At 34.3% G+C, this 9,876-nt stretch overlaps 1 protein-coding gene across 2 annotated transcripts in view; it reads left to right on the top strand.

The window, feature by feature from the left end:
* Positions 1-931: 931 nt before the first annotated feature.
* LOC129719466 (GTP-binding protein 1) overlaps positions 932-9,876 on the top strand; it is an 81,955-nt gene continuing 73,010 nt past the window's right edge. Inside the window, exon 1 of one of the 2 annotated variants that reach the window (XM_055670806.1) lies at positions 932-1,063. The gene's annotated coding sequence lies outside the window, so the exon portion shown is untranslated. Of the gene's footprint in view, positions 1,134-9,876 lie in introns of both variants that reach the window. The other variant, XM_055670805.1, reaches the window with a different exon arrangement.

Below are 9,876 nucleotides of genomic sequence, written 5' to 3'. Positions count from 1 at the left end.
GGTGAAAACCATCAAATGTACAATTACTGTTAATCGGCTGTTTTATTTCGTCGGGTTCCTCGACCAATTCAATGGATTGATTGATCAATGAAACACTATTGACAAAATAATCATTAAACCTAGATGCAATAACTTGTTCTGAATGTTCTAATGTGCCTTCAAAAGTTATGGACCGCGGTTTACAATTACTAGGTTTTGACAAAGATTTCAAAATTTTCCATAACTCTTTGCTGTTATTTTGATGTTGAACAATCTTTCTCTGGATATATTCACAACGCTTCTTTTTAATCGCTTGTGAATATTTATTACGCGCGAACGTGTACTCAATCCAATGATTCTGATTGTTTGATCTACAAAACTTTTTGTACAGTTTATCTCTCTTGCGCTTAAGGCGCAAAAGATCAAAACTATACCAGCTGTTCGAGTTTTTCAGCGAAACAAATTTATGTTCAACTAATTGATTCGTACACGTCACGATGCTGCAGTTACTGTCTCGGCTTTCTATGTCGTCGATATGCGACTCCATCAACAGCATCCTTGGACTTTAAACTAAACGCTTTCTAGTTATCTTCGATAATCTTCTTTCCTTTTAGTTACAGTTTTTCTTTCAGTAAAATCGTTCTTATTAAGAAAAAATGCATTTCTAACAAATTTCTCGATTTTTAATCAACTATTACCAAAAAAAAGGGGAGGGGGAGTTTAAAAACGTGACGTAATTAAGAGGGGGGGGCGGTCAAGGAAGTTGTGACAGTTTGTGACAAGGTGGAGGGGGGAGTTAATTTTTCCCAAATTTTGCGTGACATCATCAATGATTCGTCCCTAAGCGTTGTTGCAACAATCAGTTGATTCGTCGGAATTAAAATCGGGCAATTGTGCCTACGAGAACCGACCTAATAGGGGGAAAAGTAGGTGGGACTTTTTATTGGGTATCAGTAACACCATCAGCACGAATGATATTTATGGATTTCCGGCATCACTGTTATTGACGTTAAACTGTTTTGTTGTCATTATTTGTCTTGCTTAAAATAAATTATTTGTGGATAACAAAAATTCCGAAATATTGGTAAATATTGCTGATATATAGAAACTTTTACCACTAAATTTGACTAGAAGAGTGGATCCGTTTTAAGAAGGTTTGAATACTAATTAAAATATTTGATTATAATAATTGTTTATATCATTACTCACGCAAAATGCGTATGTGTGCCAGGTATTGTATATATTTACATTTAAATATTTAAACGAATAATGATGCAAACAAATGTAAATGTGAAAAGCGAAAAATTAGAAAAAAAAAACATTTGCAGTATGTACTGTAAGTGTTTGTAGCTTAAGTGTTTTATGCTGTAAATCATTGAATGAACCAAAGCCCCATCTCCGCTTTTGGTTCAATTTACACAAATTTTTTTCTAAGATCTAATTACATTTTTGTCAAGTTCCACAATTGATAAACTGCCTTGAGGAAAACCAATCTCATGAAGTACCGGTAAGAGCTCTTTTAACTCAGTGAAACTTTGTTGCTACGTTCCATTATCAAAATATGATAGCGTAGTTAACTGTTATTCAAGTTATTTATTTGTTGTTGAATAATTATACGACAAACAATGAAGATGTTTGAAATTTTTGAGTTATAGAAACTCTAAGTATAATATTATACTCTTCGCTAAAATTCTTTGAAATTTCAAAAGTTGAATGAAATTCCTGCATCAGTTTATACTCTCTGTTGCACTTTAACCTTTATATTGCACATTTAAATCAATTAAAAAAAAACAGATTTCCGAAGCGTAAGGAGCAGGCTCATGTGCTTCTAGTACTTGAAAGCTGCGATCGATGAAAGAATTATCGAAGCTTTCTGATTCATCTTAAATGTTTAAAATGATTATAGGTATAACAATTGATTCCAGAAAAAAACAACATCCAAAAACCAGTTCCTCCAAAAAATCCCGAATGTACCGATTCCTCGAACACCCCGAAGGATTTTCGCCGAATAAGCTATTTCCCGAGCACCGCAATTGAATAGTTTTCTTCAAATGCACATGTTTTTTTTTTTCACGCGAAGTATTATGTTTAACAAACTGAAACTTCGGCTCAAAACGTGTACCGTGTAGCGCCCTAATTCTGCACGGCTTTTAATTCTGCGCACTTCGTATTAAAATATTAAAAAAATATCAATTAAAAGCAGATTTTCAAAATTGATGTTTGGAAGTGATTTCTTTTATATTAACTGTCAGTTTACTGCCTATGATTCCTTTTTTACTAAACGGCGCCAACATTTTGATACGAAGTGTGCAGAATTGGGGCGCCTCATGGTACATATATCTCTTACTGCTCCTGCTGCACTAGGTATGTAGAGATTAATATCTCTTCCTTCGTCCTGGTTAGGCAGGACATGTCCTAATTTTGAAGTCCTATTTGAGCGTTGGAACAGTTTACGTGTGTTATATTTTTGAAGTGTCTACTAATGCGTAATAATTTACAGTGGTTTGATAAAAGTGGATCATCAGAGAAACACTCAGTTTTTTTACCAGGTGTTATTTTTACACGGATTTTTGAATTACCGGTCTTTTCACGCGGATTTTTCAATAGAAGAATTTTTGAATTAACGCCTTTTCATACACGGATTTTTTAGTAAACGCGTTTTTTCACGAAGTACGTATCATTATAATGTATTTTAAAGGGTGAATCACATATTACGTGTCATATCCACTCATACCTCGAAAAATAGAAATGGCTTAGTCGAATTTGTGCCGAGATAAGGTGTCCTGATTGCTAAATGCGATAAGATGGTATCCCTATAAGTATTGCCCTTCAATATACTGCCCATAATCGCATATTTGTAACATTTGCAAAATTGGTTGTTCGAGCAAATCGCACTTTTATATTTTGACCTTAAATGCTTTGTTCCCAATATATTCTTGCAAATTTATGCCGTCACTTTCAAGCTACTTTTGGCATATATCACAGGGAAAATGAAGTTGTTCATGTATTCAACAAGCATGAGCTGAACATCAGAAACGGATCACCGGTGGTTTGTTACCGGACCAGAATAACTTCCGAGTTCCAAAGGATGCAGATGTGGATTTGTATGGAAGCTTTTTTGACAAAAAAAGTGGAAAAAGTTAAGTAGTGTGACAATTATGCGGTTATTTACGCTATGTGACAAAACAACTTGAGGGTCATCCACATACCTCGTGGACAGATTTTTAACGATTTAGACCCCCCTCCTCCCCCCACCGTGGACAACTGCCCATAAAAATTCTAAAAAAAATTGTATGGACCGTGGACATTTGCCACCCCCCCCCCCCCCACAAGAACAGATAACACGGCCGCACAGGCTAGGTAATGGCGCACAAATGTTGAATCATGGTGCCGCTTTTTCACTGGTGTCGTTTTTTCATGCTTGGTACTCGAAATTAAGTTATAGTGGTGGCATAGTGGAAGTAAGTAAAAGTATCAACACAAGCTATCTGATGTCCCGTACATGTTGGTTTGGAACACGAACCACAATCAATGCTATTTAAAACCGGGTGTTCGAAACTGTTAATGATGCAATTACATACTGCGAAGGTCTCCCTCTCACGATTGTGTCATGTGTTAGCGACAGTTATTTATAAAAATTAGTTTGAAACTTAATCGTTGTCATAAAGCAAATATGAAGTGTTTTTTTGACGTTGGACTAACGTCTATATCGAAGTTAGGCACCTGAATTTGAAAATCTATTAATTCAACCGGGGAAAACCAGGGAAAAGTGGTCAGGTTTTGAGCGCTTATATATCAGTCATTTCTTTTCAGAATTTCGAGGTTTTGGTATCAACCGATCAGAAATTCTTTTACGGTTGAATTTATGTAACAAAAATAACCTATTGTTCGAGATACACTATTGAAAAATTGATAAATCACATCGATTGTCTAAATCATACCGAGCAACCAATCACCACCTCTCTTCACAAGCACAGTCGACACTAACGGATACAACCGATCTGACTTTGTAAACAGTCTCACAGCTTTCAACCAATAACGAGCTCGCTTTCGGTAGCTGCAACAGGTGTTTCAACACCGTTTTAAAATGCTTCTTTTATCATTACCACTGAACAGATTCTAAACACCAATGGCTTGATTGATGGGGGAAATATTGCGCAAGATTGTCATATAGTAACTTAAATATGTTTTCGATACTAAACTAGTTAAAAGTTGTGTTAAAAGTCGTGCACATTCAACCAATCACAAGCTCGCTTCTTGTTTGCTCGCGGATGGATTTTTGCTTTGGGCTATATAATAGCCTGTGTCGTCTCATAGCAGACATCAGTTAACAAGTGAAAGGCCACCAGGCCGGTCTTGTATAATCAGCAGCGGTGGCTGATTCCAGCGGCCAAACTGACCTGCAGCAGAACCAGAGCGGTGGTATCGGGCAGCAGCGGCGGAGGTAGTGGGAAGCTGCATTTCTTCATTCAGTTCGGTTCTCCTTCGATCTGAGTTGGACCCCACCAGCGGTAATCCAATTCAGATATCGTTGGATGAAAACAGCCAGAAACTGCACGAGCCAGCACCGCCACTAGGAAAGCTACCGCCATTTAGTGTGTGTGCAGTGTGCACATATAGCGTATGTGCATCTGTATTGCTATGCCATTTGCGATGATAGGGATGGCGCTGTTGCGTGTGTATGGCTAGCTATAGCGTGTGTAAGACACTAGCATGTGTAGCATATTATGGCTATTGCGTGTATATCTTCAGCGTGTGTACGGATAGTTATAGCTTGTGTGTGGATAGCTGCTGCGTGTGTAATGATTAGTTATAGCGTATGTATGGATAGTAATAGCACATGGTTGCATAGCTTATGCGTGTGTATAGATAGTTGTATCGGATGTATGGGAAGGATTAGCGTGTGTATGGATAGCTATAGCTACAGCGTGTGTATGAATAGTTTTAACGCGTGTTTAGATAGTTATAGCATGTGTGTGAATAACTATAGCGGGTGTTTATCGAAGATTATTATTGTCATTGAAAATATTAAAACGTCTTAACGAACACAGTTGTGAATTTGATTTTACAGCAGCGATTTTAACTTCTTCAGCCAGTCTTTATTCTTCGAGGAAAAATTACTACCTATGAATGATCAACACTTATTTACTAGAAATTTGATTTAGATCAAAACGGGTTCTTTTGAGTATCATAAATTATTGGTAAAAAGAGTTGCAAGTTTTCTCAATGAGCATTCATTAAATTTTCGTTTTTGTTTCTCGGTGCGCGGTTTTGATTTTGTTTCTCGCACACAGAGAAAGAAACAAACTTGTCGCTATCGTGAAAAATAACAAAACAATTAGAAATGCTCTAAATCACAACTGAAGAAGTTAAGATATTTTCCTGTCACTCGCCCAAACCTTGATAACAACTACCGAAAAACGTGTGATTGAGCTCTTGCTATATTGAGTTATTGAACCAAACGTTTTTTTTTTCAAATACATGAAGTTATATGCTGGGCTGGAACTAACCTAGCATGAGTTTTATCGATTAAATGTCAAACAATTTTCAAATTTAAAATTTTCGGTTGAATCGTTCGAGCTCCAATTTCAGATAGTTTCGTAAAGTTTGCTTTTTGCTTAGATAGGAAAATTTTACCAATTCGCTCAATTAAATGATTGTCTTGGTAGTGCAGCAAACAAAGGGTTGATTCGAATATGTATGAAATGACAGTGATTAAATAAAAGATATCCATTCTTTTAGTATATATTATTATTTATAACGTTCTAACGTCTCAGCATTCAGAAATGCACTGTTAGATAAAATTACAGCAAATACTAGAGTTGCAATTCTCTCTATTATTTGTTTTAATGGAATATAAGAATACCGCAGTCCAACGTCATGCGGTCGTGTCTTGAATACCACCCTCCTACTTTTTTTGTTTTTGTTTAAAGGAAGTGCTACTTCGCGTTGTAAGAAGATGTTGTACAGATAAATTTTGTTTGGCAAATATCTAGATATTTTATATTTTTTTTGTCCTCACAACATTTATTTGACACGGCAAAATGCCTTATGGTCTAATGCCTTATGGTCTAAAATATCTTATAAGCTAAAGGCAATTTTTGTATGCTCGCTGCCGACTACGAGCTGAAATTTTATAATATTATTTATATTTATAACACAACATGTATTTGACACGGCAAAATACAAATAAATGTTTTACGGAGCCAATTAAGTCTAATGCCCTATGGTCTAAAATATCTTATAAGCTAAAAGCAATTTTTTTATGCTCGCTGCCGACTACGAGCTGAAATTTTGTAATATTGAATCAATCAATACCTTAGTCGACCATGAAATTTCCAAACAGGCTTCATCCTGTTATTTCATTATATCACATGTTTTATCGATCACCCGAGATCCAAACTCTGATGGTATATCGGTTTTGGACTCATTGATGCTAGATGCATCCGAAGGAATAAAAATAAGGAGGATGAGATTAGATAAACTTGGATAAGCTTCTGGAACAACGGATAATGTGGTTGTACGAACGGATAATAAGCTTTTCCCGAGCACCGCAATTGAATAGTTTTCTTCAAATGCACATGTTTTTTTTTTTTCACGCGAAGTATTATGTTTAACAAACTGAAACTTCGGCTCAAAACGTGTACCGTGTAGCGCCCTAATTCTGCACGGCTTTCAATTCTGCGTATATCGGTTTTGGACTCATTGATGCTAGATGCATCCGAAGGAATAAAAATAAGGAGGATGAGATTAGATAAACTTGGATAAGCTTCTGGAACAACGGATAATGTGGTTGTACGAACGGATAATTTGGTTGTTGCATATTAATTTTTCGAACGATATTTCGATATTAACTATTCACGGATTTCTGGTGTTTATATATCAGCTAAAAGAGTGTAATTTTCTGAACAAACGTGATTTTATATCATTGTCCTTCAATTTTTTAATGAAGAATAAAAATCGCATAAATGACAGTTGGTACATGGGCGAACTGTTATTGTAGCGATTTCGAGCAGATTTCGAACTGTTTTAAATCGGAATTTTAAAATCGAAGGCGAAAGAATGAACGGCTCACGAAAAAGAGCCACGGTTTTTTGAGCGCACCAGAACTGATGGCTTCGCGCGAACCCGAAGTTTACCGAGAAAATACGAACTGTCAACGCTCGTGAATCATTGTGAACCATGAGCGGTTCATATGAGTCTGTTCGGAACGGTGAGTGAGCGGTTCAGAGCCGCTTTTGCAAAAGAGCCGTTCCGCACACCCCTATGTGAAGTCTTGCTCTTCGGCCTAAATAACACAGTTATACATTTTGCCAAAGCCAGTCGACATGTTGAGCAGGAGTGCGAATGAAATAGCTTGTCCCCGGGTCGTTTCACACCTCCTGATTTACTGGTCTTATTTCGAAAAATGCACACGAAAAAGCAGGTCTTCTTCACACAGAGTTCTATTCCACAAAATCAATATGCGTCGAAGCGAAACTAATTTAGAACACTTTTATATTAAATTGAAATAAGTCTTAGAATGATCTTTCACATTATGTGGATGTAACCAATATCTTCTTTTCAATGGTAGTACAAAGGATTTAGCAAATAGCATATGCAACCTCTCTGGTGCAGCGATACAATGTAAGTCGCAGATTCTAAAGCACAGCAAAGCCTTGCTACTACATTCTAAATCGGAACTCGACATTCTGTTATACACCGACTTCGCATCCAACTGTTTGAGTGTACAGGACAATTGCGGGGCTAGCACTACGATCCTACTGACAGTGTCAGTCTAACACTAACAGTCTCTTCTGAGCCGAGACGCATCGTACCTCGAGACCATCTGGGACGGTTCGAGATCGCAGATTCAATAAGCATTCGAATCCTAATCACTTTTCGTGACGGACGCAATTTAAATATTGCTTTCATCCCCGTACCTTTCAGTAGTAAAAATTTGCAAATTTCCAGATCGATTATATAATTCGTACTCATACGTCAAAAGTGTAATATAAAACATCTTTCAAATGCTTGTGATAACCAGTATTGCTGGGAAACTTAAGAGAATTTAAAAGTAATAATATAGAATAAACACATAACCGCTTTAATAGAGTGCACCTGTAGTGTTTTCGCTTGGCAGATTTATACATATACATTTATATATATATATATATATATATATATATATATATATATATATATATATATATATATATATATATATATATATATATATATATATATATATATATATATATATATATATATATATATATATATATATTTATATATATATATATATATATATATATATATATATATATATATATATATATATATATATATATATATATATTTATATATATATATATATATATATATATATATATATATATATATATATATATATATATATATATATATATATATATATATATATATATATATATATATATATATATATATATATATATATATATATATATATATATATATATATAAATCTACTATATAAAAATGGAATTCCGTAACGCTTGATCTTATTGATATTATTCCCTCAGTCTCTGAGGTGTACAGTTATCATCATCATTTTGAATCGTTCTAAATCAAAAATAGTAAGCGGTGACATGTAGGTTTTTTAACATGAAAATGTTCGCTGATGTTCAGGAGAGACATTTGAGAAAAAATAATAGGTATCTAATTACTAAAACTTGAGATATTATTCACAAAACTACGTAAAACATGCAAAATTATTACTTTTTGTGCTAAATTTGCCTCTAAATCAAAATTCAAAGCGATGACATATGATTCTTTTTTCACTAAAATGTTTGTTAATGTTCAGGAAAGACATTTGAGGAAAAAATAATTAGTATCTAATCACTGAAACTTGAGATATTATTCACAAAACTACGTAAAACATGCAAAATTATAACTTTTTGTGCTAAATTTGCCTCTGAATCAAAATTCAAAGCGATGACATATGATTCTTTTTTCACTAAAATGTTTGTTAATGTTCAGGAAAGACATTTGAGGAAAAATATTTAGTATCTGATCACTAAAATTTGAGATATTATTCACAAAACTACGTAAAACATGCAAAATTATGACTTTTTATATTTAATTTGTCTCCAATTCAAAATTCAAAGGTGATGACATGTGATTCTTTTTTCATTAAAATGTTCGTTGATGTTCAAAGAAGACATTTGAGAAAAAAAAAACAGGAATCTGATAACTAAAACTCGAGATATTATTCGCAAAACTACGTGAAACATGCAAAATCATGACTTGTATGCTGAATTTGCCTCTAAATCAAAACTCGAAGCAGTTATCTGTGATTTTTACTATAATAAAATGTTCGTTGTGTTTAGGAAAGATATTTGAGGGAAAAATAATAGGTATCTGAATACACTAAGGTCGCTTTTTAGGCGGTTTTTTACGCGGGTTTTTTTTTACGCGAATTTCGGAATTTACGCGGTTTTTTTTACGCGGATTGCGGAATTTACGCGGTTTTTTTTTACGCGGATTCCGGAATGGAAAAAATCATATCAAAGCTTTGCATTAAGATTTAGAGCAAATTGAGCCAAAATATTCATGATATTGCATGTTTTACTTAGTTTTGTGAATAATATCTCTATTTTCAGTTATCAGATAACTATTATTTTTTCTCGAATGTTATTCCTGAATATCAACGAACATTTTATTGAAAAAAACCACGTGTCGTCGCTTTAAATCTGAAAATTGAGATATTATTCACAACATTACGTTAAACAAGCAAAATCATAAATATTTGAACTCAATTTGCCTCTAAATCGAAATTCAAGGCTATGATGTGTAATTGTTCTTCATTGAAATGTTTGTTAATGTTCGGGAAAGACATTTGAGGAAAAATAATAGGTATCTTATTGCTAAAAGTTG

The sequence above is a fragment of the Wyeomyia smithii genome, chromosome 2 (genome assembly GCF_029784165.1).
Source record: "Wyeomyia smithii strain HCP4-BCI-WySm-NY-G18 chromosome 2, ASM2978416v1, whole genome shotgun sequence".
In the NCBI taxonomy this organism is placed as follows: Eukaryota; Metazoa; Arthropoda; class Insecta; order Diptera; family Culicidae; genus Wyeomyia; species Wyeomyia smithii.
Note: the sequence above shows the minus strand (reverse complement) of the source record. Positions and strands in the feature narration are given on the sequence as shown.